A 15,130-nucleotide genomic window follows, 5' to 3' on the forward strand; every position below is an offset into this window, starting at 1 on the left:
TTTAAAATTTGTTTCAAATTTTATGTAATTCAACAAAAATTTTAAACCATTTGAACCCTCTACAAAAAATCCGATTCGGGGTGGAAATCGTTAAAAATGAGAATGTGGACAGAATTTGTTCCAGAAAAAATGTGTACCGATTACAGACGGTAACTCATTTAAATTATTCTTAAAAGGATTTTTTCAAACAAAATTTTCTCAGACTTTGAAAGTTTTTAACCATTTTTTTTTTTGAAATTGTGGTTAGGCTGGTACAAATATTTTTAAAAGTTTTTGTCACCCCCCCCTTCAAAATTGGCCCGAAAAATCAGGGGGCAAAAAAAATATTTTTACAATAAACTTCAAAATTTCAATGAAAATTCAAGTGCAACCAACTGAAATCAAATTAAAATACATTCTCCTGCGTTTAAAATCATTTTTAGCATGTTTGGGTTTATTAAAAAATCTTAAGATTTTTTGAAAATTTTCGATGCAAAATCTTTTTTTTCGATAAAATTTTTGTTTTTGTCAGATCTTAGATTTTTTGAAAACTAATGATTGCAAAACAACTGAACTAGTGTAAAATGCATTTTAAAACACTTTTTTCATTTAAATGTGAAGACTATGGCTTGTTATTTAAATTTTTATATATTTTTTTTTGCCCCCTTGACCTCAGCCAGGGCCGAGGGACAAAAACTTTTTTAAATATTTGCATCGGCCTTAGTAAAAAGTGTAAGCTTCCATAATTTTTAGCATAGCGCCTTTTTATAATTTTTTTTAAATTTCAATATGGATTTTTTTTAATAGACCTGATTAGGTTTTTAGAACAAATGACGGCTTTTATATAAATGAGTGTTCACATTTTTACAATGGGTTAATGTATGAATTACAGCAATTACAGAGAAAAATATTCAAAAAATCGCGTTTTTTTAATACTTATGTGAAAAACATAAAAAATAGGTACTTAAAAAATACGGTATTTTTTTTTATTTTACATTTAAAACTCTAATGTCCTGAAAATCATAATAAAAATATTGCATTTGATAAAAGAGTTGCGAATTATATAAAAAAAAATTTCCGAGATAAAAGGTATTTTGAGAAAAAAAAATTGTATTTTCAAAAAAACTACAATGTTGTGAACATCAACATTTTGCGTTGTACAATTTTTTTTAATTTGAAAATTTGAATATTTTTTTGAAAACATTTTATAAAAAAAAGTGTTTTAAAATGCATTTTACACCTGTCCAATTGTAGGGCGTCCAATTTTCCCGGGTTTAGAATTTCCCGGGAAACGGGAAAAATATTTTTTGAATCCCGGGAATTCCCGGGATCCCGGGAAATTTTTGAAACAGTCATAAAATCTGTATATTTTATTATATTTGATATGTTTTTCAAGCTAAAATCATAAAATTACTCAAAATTATTAATTGGTGATAAACTACACTTCAATGGAAGCAAGGAAAACAGTTTTGAGATAGCTTAAAAGAAATTAAAAATGTTTTTTTTTTGTTATTTGTTGTGCCTTGGATTTGAAATGAACAAAACAAAATTATCCGAGTGATTGAATTAAAAAAAGTCTCAGCCTAAAAAAAATCTTCGAAAATGTAAAAAGAAAACCGGAAATGACAGCAAATAAAATGATACTAGTCAATGTAATATTTTAGATAAGTTTAAAATTTCATTTTATATATAAAACAAATTGTACAAATTATCTTTAAGTCACTACTGCCGACTGGGGAAAATCGAGACTACAGTCTGAATAGGTACAGGAGATTTAAGTGCAAAAAAATGGAAACCGGAGTACTAATTTTGCTTTATGCGAAGTCAATAAAAAAAATGTCCTGCTTTACCCGAAATCAATGAACAAAAAATCAAAACATTATGACAAAAAGGTTATTTGAACAGGAGTCAAAATGGGTTATATTTGTTCTGATTTGCCAAGATGCTGGTGTTTTATGAAAAATGATTAAATATGATGTTTTTTTTTCCAAATTTAAGATCATAAATATAGGGGGAGAGGGGGTAATATGCACCCCCGGGGCAAAATGCACCCCCTGCTTTTCTCGGTATTTGGAAGAATTCTCCGGGGAAAAATCATAGAAATTGGAAGCTTGACATTACTAAACCATGCTGGAAAAATTTGAGCATCGCAGTATAAAAACAGCTCAAGTTATTTGCAAAACTTTAAAATGTTGTGTTTTCATCTAATTTTCTTTGCACTTTCTTTATGATTTTTGGACAATATAAAAAGCATTTATTGATATTGTAAGTGTTGAGGTAAATAGTTTTTGCCATAATCTTCATTATTCTGAAGATAGATAAGTCCAAAAACATCAAAAAATGCATTTTTAATTAAATTTTCTGCAAAAAGCGTGGTCGGGGCAAAATGCACCGCTGTTAAGCTCCTTAGTAAAAACAGCGGTGTCATCTAGTGGTGACTAGTGAAAACTGATTTTACCCGGTGCATTTTGCCCCGTTGTTGTAGTGCATTTTGCCCCAATGTTGCGGTGCATATTGCCCCGCATGGTTGTTTGAAATGAATCAAAAATGTTTTTAGAAATTTGATATTTTCGAACAATTTTGAGGTTTTTTAAGACTTTTTTCACATGGATGACGAAGAATAATAGTTGTTTTAGAACATCGAACAAAATTCTTTCACAGTAATGCTGTAATGGTTGAGAAATCACAGTTTTCCCTTAGGGGGTGCATATTACCCCCTCTCCCCCTACGTAAAAAAATACTCAGTCTTTTTAAAAATTTATAAAATTAAATAGAAAATATTGAAAGCGCTAGGCATTTAGCGAATCTGTAAACTAAAATTTTAACAATTTTCCCTAATAAGCCAATGTAATGCTGATATATGACAAATAATTTTTTTAAAGCTTTTAAATTCTTATCGATTTCTAAGTATTCAGCTGTTCTATTTCCTCAACTAAATCTGAATTTTCAGACCAAAATTAGTTTTTTTTTTCAATTTCGGGAATTCCCGGGAAAAAATATAAAAATTCCCGGGATTCGGGAATTCCCGGTTTTGGAAAAAACCCGGGATTTTTGACCCGGGAATTCCCGGGATGGACGCACTATCCAATTGTTTTGCCATCATTAGTTTCCAAAATATCTAAGTATTGACCAAAATTTTATATCCGCGAAAAATAAAATTTTTGCGGTGCTGTACATTGGAATTTCATAAAAATTCAAAACATTTTTAAACAAGTCCAAACATGCTAAATATGATTATCAATGCAGAAAAATGCATTTTTGATTGTTTTTAATTGATTAGACTTCTATTATCATGGACATTTTGAAGATTTCTTGGATTTTTTTACCCCTGATTTTTCAGACCAATTTTAATAGGGGGTGATATTAGCTTTGAAAAATATTTGCAACGGCCTAATTTGTCCTAATCGAAATGTATATAACATTTTTCGTAAACACCTCGGCCCAAAAAATCAGGAAGCGAAAAAAATATTTTCTAAAAAAATACTTCAAAATTTTAATGAAAATGAAGGGCAATCAGCTGAAACCCGGCTGGAACTGAGGGACAAAAACTTTGAAAACTATTTGCATCGGTCTTATTGGACCTTTAAAAAGAACTCCTTACATGTTCTTTTCAATTGAGAATGTGCGTTTTTTTTTTTCTAAAAAAAAATTCTAAAAATCTCCGTGAAAATTGGTTGTTCTAAAACAAATCAATCAAAAACTATAGGGTTTTTGGGAATAAGATCTTTAGTGAAAAAAGATGTTTTTTTCTTAATTTATCAATTTTATTGAAATTTCACAGACTTTTTTCAAACTAGTATTTTCAATTTTATTCCTGTGTTTAATAATTTCCGTATAATCCAAAGTTTTCTATGATAATAATTGTTTTTTTTTATAAAATCACTTTTTTAAATTTAAATTTAAATTTTTCAACGTGCTATAAATTATTAAAAATAATATAATTTTGTTGTAGGAACTTTTCTAACTTTTGGATAAGGTTTTTAAAAAATTCCAACATGAGTTTTGGAAAAATTCAGATCAATGTTTCTTCAATACTCTAAATCAGGCCTGCCCAACCTTTTCGGCTCAATTTTCACATTTTTGATCGTCAAAATTACAATTGTTGATTTTTTCATGGTTTCTTTGATTGAATCGGTTCTCAGATGACCAGTGAACATAACTTTACCAAAAGTTTAAAAAAATATTTATACAAGTCGCTTTTATCTACATTTTACGAAAAGGTTGGGCAGGCCTGCTCAAAATTGTACTCATAAATAAATTATTTCATCATGATGATGATCATTCACAATTAAAACGGAATTGAATTAAGTAAATAATCCATGTTTTTTTTTTAATTTGTAACCCAAAAGTTAATTTTTTAATTTTCTCAAAATTTCATTTGTCTTGTTTGTCAAAAGCACCTTGATAATATGCAATGTAGGCTTATTTTGGATAATTTATTACTACGTTTTCTTTAGTTTTTTGTATCATTCGACGTATTTCAGGAAAAATGTATCTTTAAAAATTCATTCTGAACCATATAATTTTAATCAAAGCTTAACATAGCCTAACCATAGCTATTAAGTAGAACTAACAAAAAACGGGAAGTAAAAATCCACTCAACTATTTCTTTGACGTCATCATTTTCCGGTGAGCAACTGCAGAGTCACCTGCAAAGAAGAAGAAAAGCATTGAAATACTCACATACACACACCTTCATACGTTCTGAATCTCATCTGGGTTCGGAACCTTAACATACTTTTTACCCGAACTGCGACGAAATCTGGCACCCAAAACGCCAAAACGCCAAACGATTTTCACGGACTCGAACTCTCGTCAAGATCTTCAAAGTTTTCAAGATTGACAGCCCGTCTCAAACGATGTATGTTTGTCAACGATTGTGTGTCGCAACCTAATTTGTTTATGTTGATTTTTTTTTGAGTTTGCAAAAAAACGAGAGATAAAACTGTTTAATAGGCCACCACTACCACAATACCAACGGATACGACATCCGCAAGGACCTCCCATCACTCGGGTTGAACGCCAGGCGACCGACCGACGTCCCGAAAACAAAGCTCACTACAACAGTTTTTTTTTTGCTGCCTTACTCGATTTACCCCCCCCCCCCCCTTTGATCACCAAACTATGTTGCAATGACGTCATTCATTAAATAAAATTTTCCATCCTCCCCTTACTCCACCCCCTCGGACCTCTTCCCCCGATCCCCAGCCGATTGTTCCGATTTGCGTTCGGTTCCCCGAACCGCTTTGGCCAACTGTGCCGCGGCCTGATGCATCCCGGGTGGTGTTGCAAGATGTGTGCAGCAACTGGGAACGATCAGAAATAATTTTGCTGGTTAAAAAAGAAGGAGGAGATTTGTCCCATTTTGGGTTTTTGCTTTGCGTTAATACAAAATCAGAAAAGTTCGTTGAGAATTGAAAACCCCGATTAGGAAAAACAAATTTATATTGGTGATTTTTTTTATCAGAGAAACTTGTTTTATTTACAATCATTCCTAATTGGTACGTATAAAACAAACAATAAAGAAAAAAATAATTTGAAAAATTCTCCAATAGATTTCTATTGCACCAAAACGTCGGCGTGCCTTCCGATCAACGATGATATAGAAAGGCCTTCCTTTAATTACCAAATGACAAAAAGGCCTACTTTTCATTGCCAATATCAACATTTTTTTTTAGAAAAACTGAATATTTAAAGAAAATAAAAAAAATAATATTAAATAAAATTAAAGAGAAAAACGGAATATTAAAGAAAATAAAGCAATATTAGGAAAATTCAAGAAAATTTAAGAAATTCAAAGAAAATTAAAGTTATTTAGTTAGTTGTCTTTATTAACGAGCCTTTCAGCAATAAACGCTGGTTCGGCTCTAAAAGAAAATTAATGAAATTTACCAAAATATATATAAAAAAAATTATAGAAAATTCAAGAAAATTAAAAAATTCAAGAAAATTCAAGACAATTCAAGAAAATTAAAGAAAATTAAGGAAATTTAAAGAAATTAAAAAAAAAATAAAGAAATTTAAAGAAATTTAAAGAAATTTGAAGAAATTTAAGGAAATTTTAATAAATTAAAAAAAAATAGAAGATCTTTAAAGAATTTAAAGAAATTTTATAAATTCTAAAGAAATTTAAAGAAATTGACAGAAATTTAAAGAAATTCAATAAAATTCAAAGAAATTTAAAGGAATTTAAAGAAATTTAAGAAAAATAAAGAAATTTAAAGAAATTTAAAGAAAATTAAAGAAATTTAAAGAAATTTAAAGAAATTTAAAGAAATTTAAAGAAATTAAAAAAAATCAAGAAATTTAATGAAATTTTAATGAAATTTTAAGAAATTTAAAAAAATTTAAGGAAATTTTAGGAAATTTAAAAAAAATAAAAGATATTTAAAGAATTTAAAGAAATTTTAAAAAATTTAAAGAAATTTAAAGAAATTGACAGAAATTTAAAGAAATTGACAGAAATTTAAAGAAATTAAATAAAATTTAAAGAAATTTAAAGAAATTTAAAGAAATTTAAAGTAATTTAAGGGTGCACAGCAACCAAGGAAGTTGTTGTCTTCTTATTCCAAAATTGTCAAACTTACGGACCCAATCCTGCAAGAATCTGATTGTAAAAATAGTCAAGCTTTGTTGTAAATAACTACGAAGACAGTAATTTAGGGGATGAATAAAAAAATATATCGATAGTTCCCGTAGTTTTGAAGATACTAAAATGTCTGTAACAGAATTCTGGGTGCAAAAGCTATGGTTGATGTGTACCGTTAAAGAAATTTAAAGAAATTTAAAGAAATTTAAAGAAATTTGAAGAAATTTAAGGAAATTTAAATAAATTTAAAAAAATAGAAGATATTTAAAGAATTTAAAGAAATTTAAAGAAATTTAAAGAAATTTAAAGAAATTTAAAGAAATTTGAAGAAATTTAAGGAAATTTAAATAAATTTTAAAAAAATAGAATATATTTAAAGAATTTAAAGAAATTTTATAAATTTTAAAGAAATTTAAAGAAATTGACAGAAATTTAAAGAAATTCAATAAAATTCAAAGAAATTTAAAGGAATTTAAAGAAATTTAAAGAAAATTAAAGAAAATTAAAGAAAATTAAAGAAAATTAAAGAAATTTAAAGAAACTTAAAGAAATTTAAAGAAATTTAAAGAAATTTAAAGAAAATTAAAAAAAAAATTAAAAAAATTTAAAGAAAATGAAAGAAATTTAAAGAAATTTAAAGAAATAAAAAAAATTAAAGAAATTTAAAGAAATTTTAATGAAATTTTAAGAAATTTAAAGAATTTTAAAGAAATTTAAATGTTAAGAAATTAAAAAAAAATAAGAAATTCAAAGAAATTAAAAGAAATTAAAAGAAGTTTTAAGAAATTTAAAGAAATTTAAAGATATTTAAAGAAATTTAAAGAAAACTGAAGAATTTAAAAGGATTATAAAGAAATTCAAAAAAATTTAAAGAAATTTAAAGAAATTGACAGAAATTTAAAGATATTTAAAGAAAATTGAAGAATTTAAAAGGATTTTAAAGAAATTCAAAAAAATACAAAGAAATTTAAATAAATTGAAAGAAATTAAAAGAAATTGAATAACATTGAAATAAATTGAAAGGAATCGAAACAAATTCAGAGAAACCTTTTAGTTTTGAGAGAAACTGAAAAATTAAAGAAATTTTAAAATAATTGAAAAAAATTGAAAAAAAATTAACAAGATTGTAAGAAATCTTAAAAAGAAAAAACTTGAAAAAAACTAAGAGAAATTAGAAACATATAAAAATTGATAAAGATAAAGAATATATATAAAAGAATCTCTCCGTATTTTAATCTAGTTGGATGAATGTACGACTCGTGCTAAAAAAAACATCTTTTTGCAACTGTTTGCAACAAAAAGGTATTTTGGTAAAAAAATTATGGAGAATTGGTGTGGTTTGCTCTGCATATTGCATGCAACAGCGACGAACCGCCCTAACTCTTCAAACAAACTTTGGAGAAAAACCAGTCGGCTTTGTCTAGTTCATGCTTCCTTTCGAGTTGAGCCTGCGCAGTCATTTTTGTAAATTTTTGTAGGTCAGTGTAATATTTCATCTGGAACGTAAGATTAGATAAAAATTTACATAAAAACGCTCCTAAATTTTCATGATATATGGCTTTTATGTCAGGATATATTTACGCTTTTTCCAGTTTAATTCAGCTTTTCAAACAAAACTGTGGTAAATCATGTTAATTTAGGAACGCTTTGATGTAAATTTTTTATCATATCTTTAGGAAAATCTTGATTTCGCATGAGATTTAGTCGATTTCATCTATTGTAATTTCATATAGAAAATGAATTTGTTTCTGTGATTTATCTTATAGTAAATAAAAATCACCTGTTTTGAGCTTGAGTTGTTCATTAATAATATCGATTGCAATGTTTTTTTACCTTTTTTGAGTATTATTAAATACTATTTAATAATGGTTTGTTTGTCAAACTAAAAAAAAACAGTGAAATAAAACATTTCCAGGTTGTTCAGTGCTTCGTCATCAATCAGGCACTTCCAACACACCTTCCACCCGATATAGGTCAACGTTTCATTCCGGCATTGCCACATGCTGCAAGAAAGGAGGTAAATATCGCTTTTCCCTACCCCCCTTTACTTTCCCTCCCAAATAATCGGCGCCTACTTGAACTGGAACAAAACCACGTCGATCTCGTGCCCCGTCGATTCACAAAATGCAATTCTCTCTCACACACACACACTCTCTCGTTCTCTCTCTCTCTCTCGCGAAGATCCTTCTTGCTGTTGTCAATGAACAAGTTGGCGCCCCGAAGCCACGTGCTTCAGCCAGCCAGTCAGGAAGAAAACTCGGGAAGAGATATCAAGTCATGAATGGGGACTGTCCCCTTCCCCTTCCCCCTTGGAGTCCTTCAATCTCTCGTTCGAAACAGGACTCGAAGGACTCTCTCTCCCCACCTGTGAAGTCGCGCTCTCTCTCGCGGTGTGAGTTCCGTTTTTATGAATGCTTTATTCATAAAATCAACCACCAAAGTCCTGAACGAACCAGGTTCATCGCGTGTCCGTCCCTTAAGCTGTGTTGGTTGAGTGGCAAGAGGAACTCACGCGGACGTCCTTCAGGACTTCGGCCCTGAGTTCCACCATGTGCTCGCGCTCGTGAGTGCCGAAGCTTCGGTTATATTTATAAACGGCTCACCTCGCACACACCCCCTCCTCCGTCCACAAACGGAGTTCTATTTTTAGAATCGCCTTGTCGTGCCACGTCCGCAGACCTCCAACCTTTCTCTCCGTGCTCGTGGCGTCGGTTCTGGCTGGCCGACTGGCCTCCAAGCTGGCTTTTTGTGTGAAAATTTCAATAAATGAAGCTTTTCTGATGTATTTTCTGATAAAATTTGACAATTTTTAAATTATTTAATTGAAATTTTTCAAACTGGATCAAATCCCGTTCCCGTCCTCATCCTGCAGGATCACCATCAATCGACCGACGACGACGACGAGGACGTTGCTGACGCACGTAGAGTCCCCATAAATTTTACCGCATACTCCACCCCCTTCCCCTCTCATGCCCCCCTTGGTGCCGCATCTACTGACCTCGGCATCGCAAGGGAGGGGAAGGGGACACACAGGAGCAGGACCTCCCCCCTTCCTTGCTTTAGTTATCCAGAGATCCTACCCCCTGAAAGTGATGCAAAATAGCGCGCGCGTTTGTTGGCGATACCTACGTCATATCGAAAGAAGGGGGGAAGTGATGGCAGATTTGTTACGAAAAGTTGGCATTTAAAAAGCACTAAATGAGCACTTTAAAGCGTTTAAATAAGCATTTTCTGTAAAAAAAGGCAATTTCTCTTGTTTCTTGTTTCTTGTTTCTTGTTTCTTGTTTCTTGTTTCTTGTTTCTTGTTTCTTGTTTCTTGTTTCTTGTTTCTTGTTTCTTGTTTCTTGTTTCTTGTTTCTTGTTTCTTGTTTCTTGTTTCTTGTTTCTTGTTTCTTGTTTCTTGTTTCTTGTTTCTTGTTTCTTGTTTCTTGTTTCTTGTTTCTTGTTTCTTGTTTCTTGTTTCTTGTTTCTTGTTTCTTGTTTCTTGTTTCTTGTTTCTTGTTTCTTGTTTCTTGTTTCTTGTTATTCCAAAAATCAACAATAAAATGTAAAATGAGTAAAAAGCACCAAAAGTGCTTTTTTAATGCAAAATGTTTGTAATCCATTTAGTAACAATAAAATCAAGTTAATAACTTTTGATCAAAACTTCGGTATTGTGAATTAAAAATTCCACTGAAGTACACAAACAACCTGATTCTGAAAACGAGTAATTGGGAAGGAGAAGCACAAAGAAATCTTTAACCCTCTATTGTCAAAAAAAAATTTCTAGGATTTTTATTTTTCCCATGTTCACGAGGTCATTTTGAGCATCGTTTGTTCCTCGAAAAATTTGACTTCTCTTGTTTTATGTTTTTCTTGTTTCATTTTTAAGTTTTTTAATTTGAATTTATCTTGTTTAGTTTATGTTTGTTTTTGGTAGTATTTGGCCTGTTCTACCACCTCTTATTATTACATTTTGCCTATCTAATTTTTTCATATTTTTACAGACACTTTTTATTTTTTTTTTGCTTTTTTCACATTTTCTGCTATAAAATGGCATAATCATCATTTCAATTGTAAAAAATGTGTAGAGGCATAGTTTGGGATAATACAAAAAAAATACTGCATACTTCTTTTTACTTAACATATATAGGAAATGTTAGTAAAAAACACAGCCAATGTAGACCTCTAAAAAAATTACATTTTTAAAAACATTGGCAAAGTCACATAAAACAAGTAAAACTTTCAACCCTAAAATTTTCTAAAAAATTCAAGAGTTCTTCTTTCCAATGCTTTTTAATGGTAAAAATCGATTGAAAAGCCCGGGGGGGGGGGGGGGTTGTAGAGAGTTGAAAAAAAAATCTTAAAAATTCGAAAGTTTTTTTTCTGAATTTTTGATAATGGTTCCGTATTTTTTTTTTTTTTAGCTTATTAATTCCAGATAAATTTCTGCAATTCTCCACCATAACCGGAAATGTATTTTATTCATACATGAATCCATACAAATTTGGCAGCTGTCGATAAAAAAATAGTCCGTAAACATTTGAAAATCTGTAACTTTTGAATAACTTTCTAATCGATTTGGTGTCTTCGGCAAATTTGTAGGTTTTGATGAGGACTATTCAGAAATAATAGTACACGGAAAAAATTGATTTTTTTATTCATTTTTTTCAAAAATGCAATTTTTCTTGTGTTTTTGAATTTATGATATCCCGGGCAGACGGTAATAACAAAATTCATGCCATTTCAATAACAAATACAGTCAAAATAACGAAAAGTGTTATGGAATCTTCTTGAAAAAATATTTTTTGCATAAGGGTTTAATAACAGTTTATGTTATCAGAACAAAATTTGTTATTTGTTTGAACTTTGAAATAACATTTTTTGCTATGGAAGAATACCTCCAAATGTTATTGGGATGATCGGATTAGCTGTTAAAATAACAAAAATTAATAACAAAGATTTGTTCGAAGAATAACTTAAAATTTTTATCAGTCTGTTATTACAGTCCAATAACAAAAGAATCATAACGACGAATAACAAATCTTGTTATAAATATCATAAAATGTTATTGGCTTAGTATTTTCAAATATCAAAAAATGTTGTTTTTAGGTTATTCCCTTCTGCTCAGGTATGTTTTAGGGGACAAAAGCCGTAACTTTTGAGCCACAGAGAAGTATTACTAAAATAATTGCTGCCGAGTTATGATTGAAATAAAAATCGTGTTTTTTTTTTGGAAAAAATAAAAATTTTTGTCATTTTTTTTATTTCAGTTTTTTTTTATGTTAGATTAAATTTGCAATCAAAAAGTACTTTACATATTTTTTTTATAAAGTGCACAGTTTTCAAGATATAGCCACATAAAAGTTTAATTTTAACTGAAAAATTTCTCTTTTTTCGATTTTTTTAAGTTATGTCCTGAAAATATTCTTTTTGAAAAGTAGAAAAAAATTCCAATAAAATTGCCTAAGCCACTTTGAAGATTGGACCTCTGGTTGCTTGAAGAAAAAGGAACAAGCTAATTGGAGTTTTTCAAGTCTCATCCCACATTTTCTAATGAAAATATGTCAGCAATTAATTGTCCATTTTTTAATGTTAAAAAATGAAACATTTGTGAAATTTTATAAATTCCTAAAAAAAAATATTTTGATGTTTATGGAATCAAGATTTCAAAAGGGCTAAACATTCAATAATATGAAACGTTAATCTTGATTCCATAATTTTCAAATCATTATTTTTTTTTTTTTTTTTTAGAAGATGATAAAGTTTTACAATTTTTTTTCTTTCTCAACATTGAAAATGTTAAATTTGATCCAAATGAAAAAAAAGTAAAAAAAAATGGTCGAAATTTGAAAATTTCGTAGAATTTACATAAGGAAAATAACACATCAAAAGTTGGATTTTGCTTGGTGTCCATAAACGACGTTATTTTGTAACTCTTCAAAATTTGAGCACGTTTATTTAGTTGGATAAAAAAGAGCAGTTCTCTAGGATTTCGGTCATTCGGTTTTTTTTTGTATTTTTTAATCCGGCTGAAACTTTTTTGGTGCCTTCGGTATGCCCAAAGAAGCCATTTCGCATCATTAGTTTGTCCATATAATTTTCCATACAAATTTGGCAGCTGTCCATACAAAAATGATGTATGAAAATTCAAAAATCTGTATCTTTTGAAGGAATTTTTTGATCGATTTGGTGTCTTCGGCAAAGTTGTAGGTATGGATACGGACTACACTGGAAAAAATTATACACGGTAAAAAAAAATTTGGTGATTTTTTATTTAACTTTTTATCACTAAAACTTGATTTGCAAAAAAACACTATTTTTAATTTTTTTTATTTTTTGATATGTTTTAGAGGACATAAAATGCCAACTTTTCAGAAATTTTCAGGTTGTGCAAAAAATCATAGAGCGAGTTATGAATTTTTGAATCAATACTGATTTTTTAAAAAAATCACAATATTGGTCGCAAAAATTTTTCAACTTCATTTTTCGATGTAAAATCAAATTTGCAATCAAAAAGTACTTAAGTGAAATTTTGATAAAATGCACCGTTTTCATGTTAAATCCATTTTAGGTGACTTTTTTGAAAAAAGACACAGTTTTTCATTTTTTTAAATTAGTGCACATGTTTGCCCACTTTTGAAAAAAATATTTTTGAAAAGCTGAGAAAATTCTCTATATTTTGCTTCTTCGGACTTTGTTGATACGACCTTAAGTTGCTGAGATATTGCAATGAAAAGGTTCAAATACAGGAAAATTGATGTTTTCTAAGTCTCACCCAAACAGCCCACCATTTTTCAATGTCGATATCTCAGCAACTAATGGTCCGATTTTCAATGTTAATATATGAAATATTTGTAAAATTTTCCGATCTTTTCGAAAACAATATTTTCAAAATTTTCAAATCAAGACTAACATTTTAATAGGTCGTAATATTGAATGTTTAGCCCTTTTGAAATGTACGTCTTGATTTGAAAATTTTGAAAATATTGTTTCATAACTCGCTCAAAGATTTTTTGCACAACCTGAAATTTCTGAAAAGTTGGCATTTTATGTCCTCTAAAACATATCAAAAAATAAAAAAAATTAAAAATAGTGTTTTTTTGCAAATCAAGTTTTAGTGATTAAAAGTTAAATAAAAAAATCACCAAATTTTTTTACCCGTGTATAATTTTTTTCCAGTGTAGTCCGTATCCATACCTACAACTTTGCCGAAGACACCAAATCGATCAAAAAATTCCTTCAGAAGATATAGATTTTTGAATTTTCATACATCATTTTTGTATGGACAGCTGCCAAATATGTATGGAAAATTATATGGACAAACTAATGATGCAAAATGACTTCTTTGGGCATACCGAAGGCACCAAAAAAGTTTTAGTCGGATAAAAAAATACAAAAATTAAAATTGAAGAAAAAATACCGATTTCGTAGAGAATTGCTCAAATAACAAATATTGTTAAGTCACAAAATAACAAAAATGAAAAAAAAATAAAAAATTATAAACTTTTTTATAACTATTAAAAAACAAAAATTACAGAAAAAAATCTAATCTTGCAAAAATTACAAAAAAAAACTAGAAATTACAAAATTCAAACGACAAAATTACGAAATGACTAAAATTCAAAAAAAACAAAAATAGATGAATTAAAAAGCGGCAAAATTTTAAAATTACAATAATTCTAAACTTACAAAACATGCAAAATTTCAAAAATTACAAAATTCAAAACATAAAAAATTACAAAAATAACAAATATATAAAATGACTATATTAACAAATTATCTATTAAAAAATTTCAAAACTTTAAATAACCAAATAACAAAATTAAAAAAATAAGTCTCAAAATTACAAAAATTACAAAATTACAAAAAATCTAAGCATACAAAAATTGCAGAAAGTACAAATTACTGAAACGAACACCTAATAAAATGATAAAATTACAATACGAAATTGCGAAATTAAAACCCATGAAAAAAAATAAATAAAAAATACCGAATTGAAACGAAATGTACAATCTTACAAAAAATATAAGCTTACGAAACTACAAAGATTCAAAACTTAAAAATTACAAAAAAAAAAAATCATACATGGAAAATTACAAAAGTAATTTTTTTTTTAAATGACGAAATTAACAAATTACCAATTAATACATTTCAACATTTTAAACTTTTTAGAAAAAAAAAACTAAACTTACAGATGATTTTTCCGATTGCAAAATTGCTGCTAATAAATTTAATTTATAATTTTTCTGTTTTCTTTAACAAAATATTTGATATATTTTTTAATCAGATACTGTCAAAAATAAGGTAGGCAATATTTCATTTGATCAAAAATTTAGGGACTATGTTTGGCTATATTTTGTTATTCGTTTTTTGTCATTTATAAAAAAACACTGTAATTCAAGCCTGGGGAATGGAACACTTCACCCTTTATTATAATTCTTAGACCAAAAAAAAATATCAATTTTTCCATTCTACAGAATTTTTGCTAAATATTGATTTATGTGCCCAATTTACACACCACATCACAACACTGATTCGGATCGCTTGGTACGGTATGTCCACGCATTCTTCTTCCCCAGT

The sequence above is a fragment of the Culex quinquefasciatus genome, chromosome 1, assembly GCF_015732765.1.
Source record: "Culex quinquefasciatus strain JHB chromosome 1, VPISU_Cqui_1.0_pri_paternal, whole genome shotgun sequence".
In the NCBI taxonomy this organism is placed as follows: Eukaryota; Metazoa; Arthropoda; class Insecta; order Diptera; family Culicidae; genus Culex; species Culex quinquefasciatus.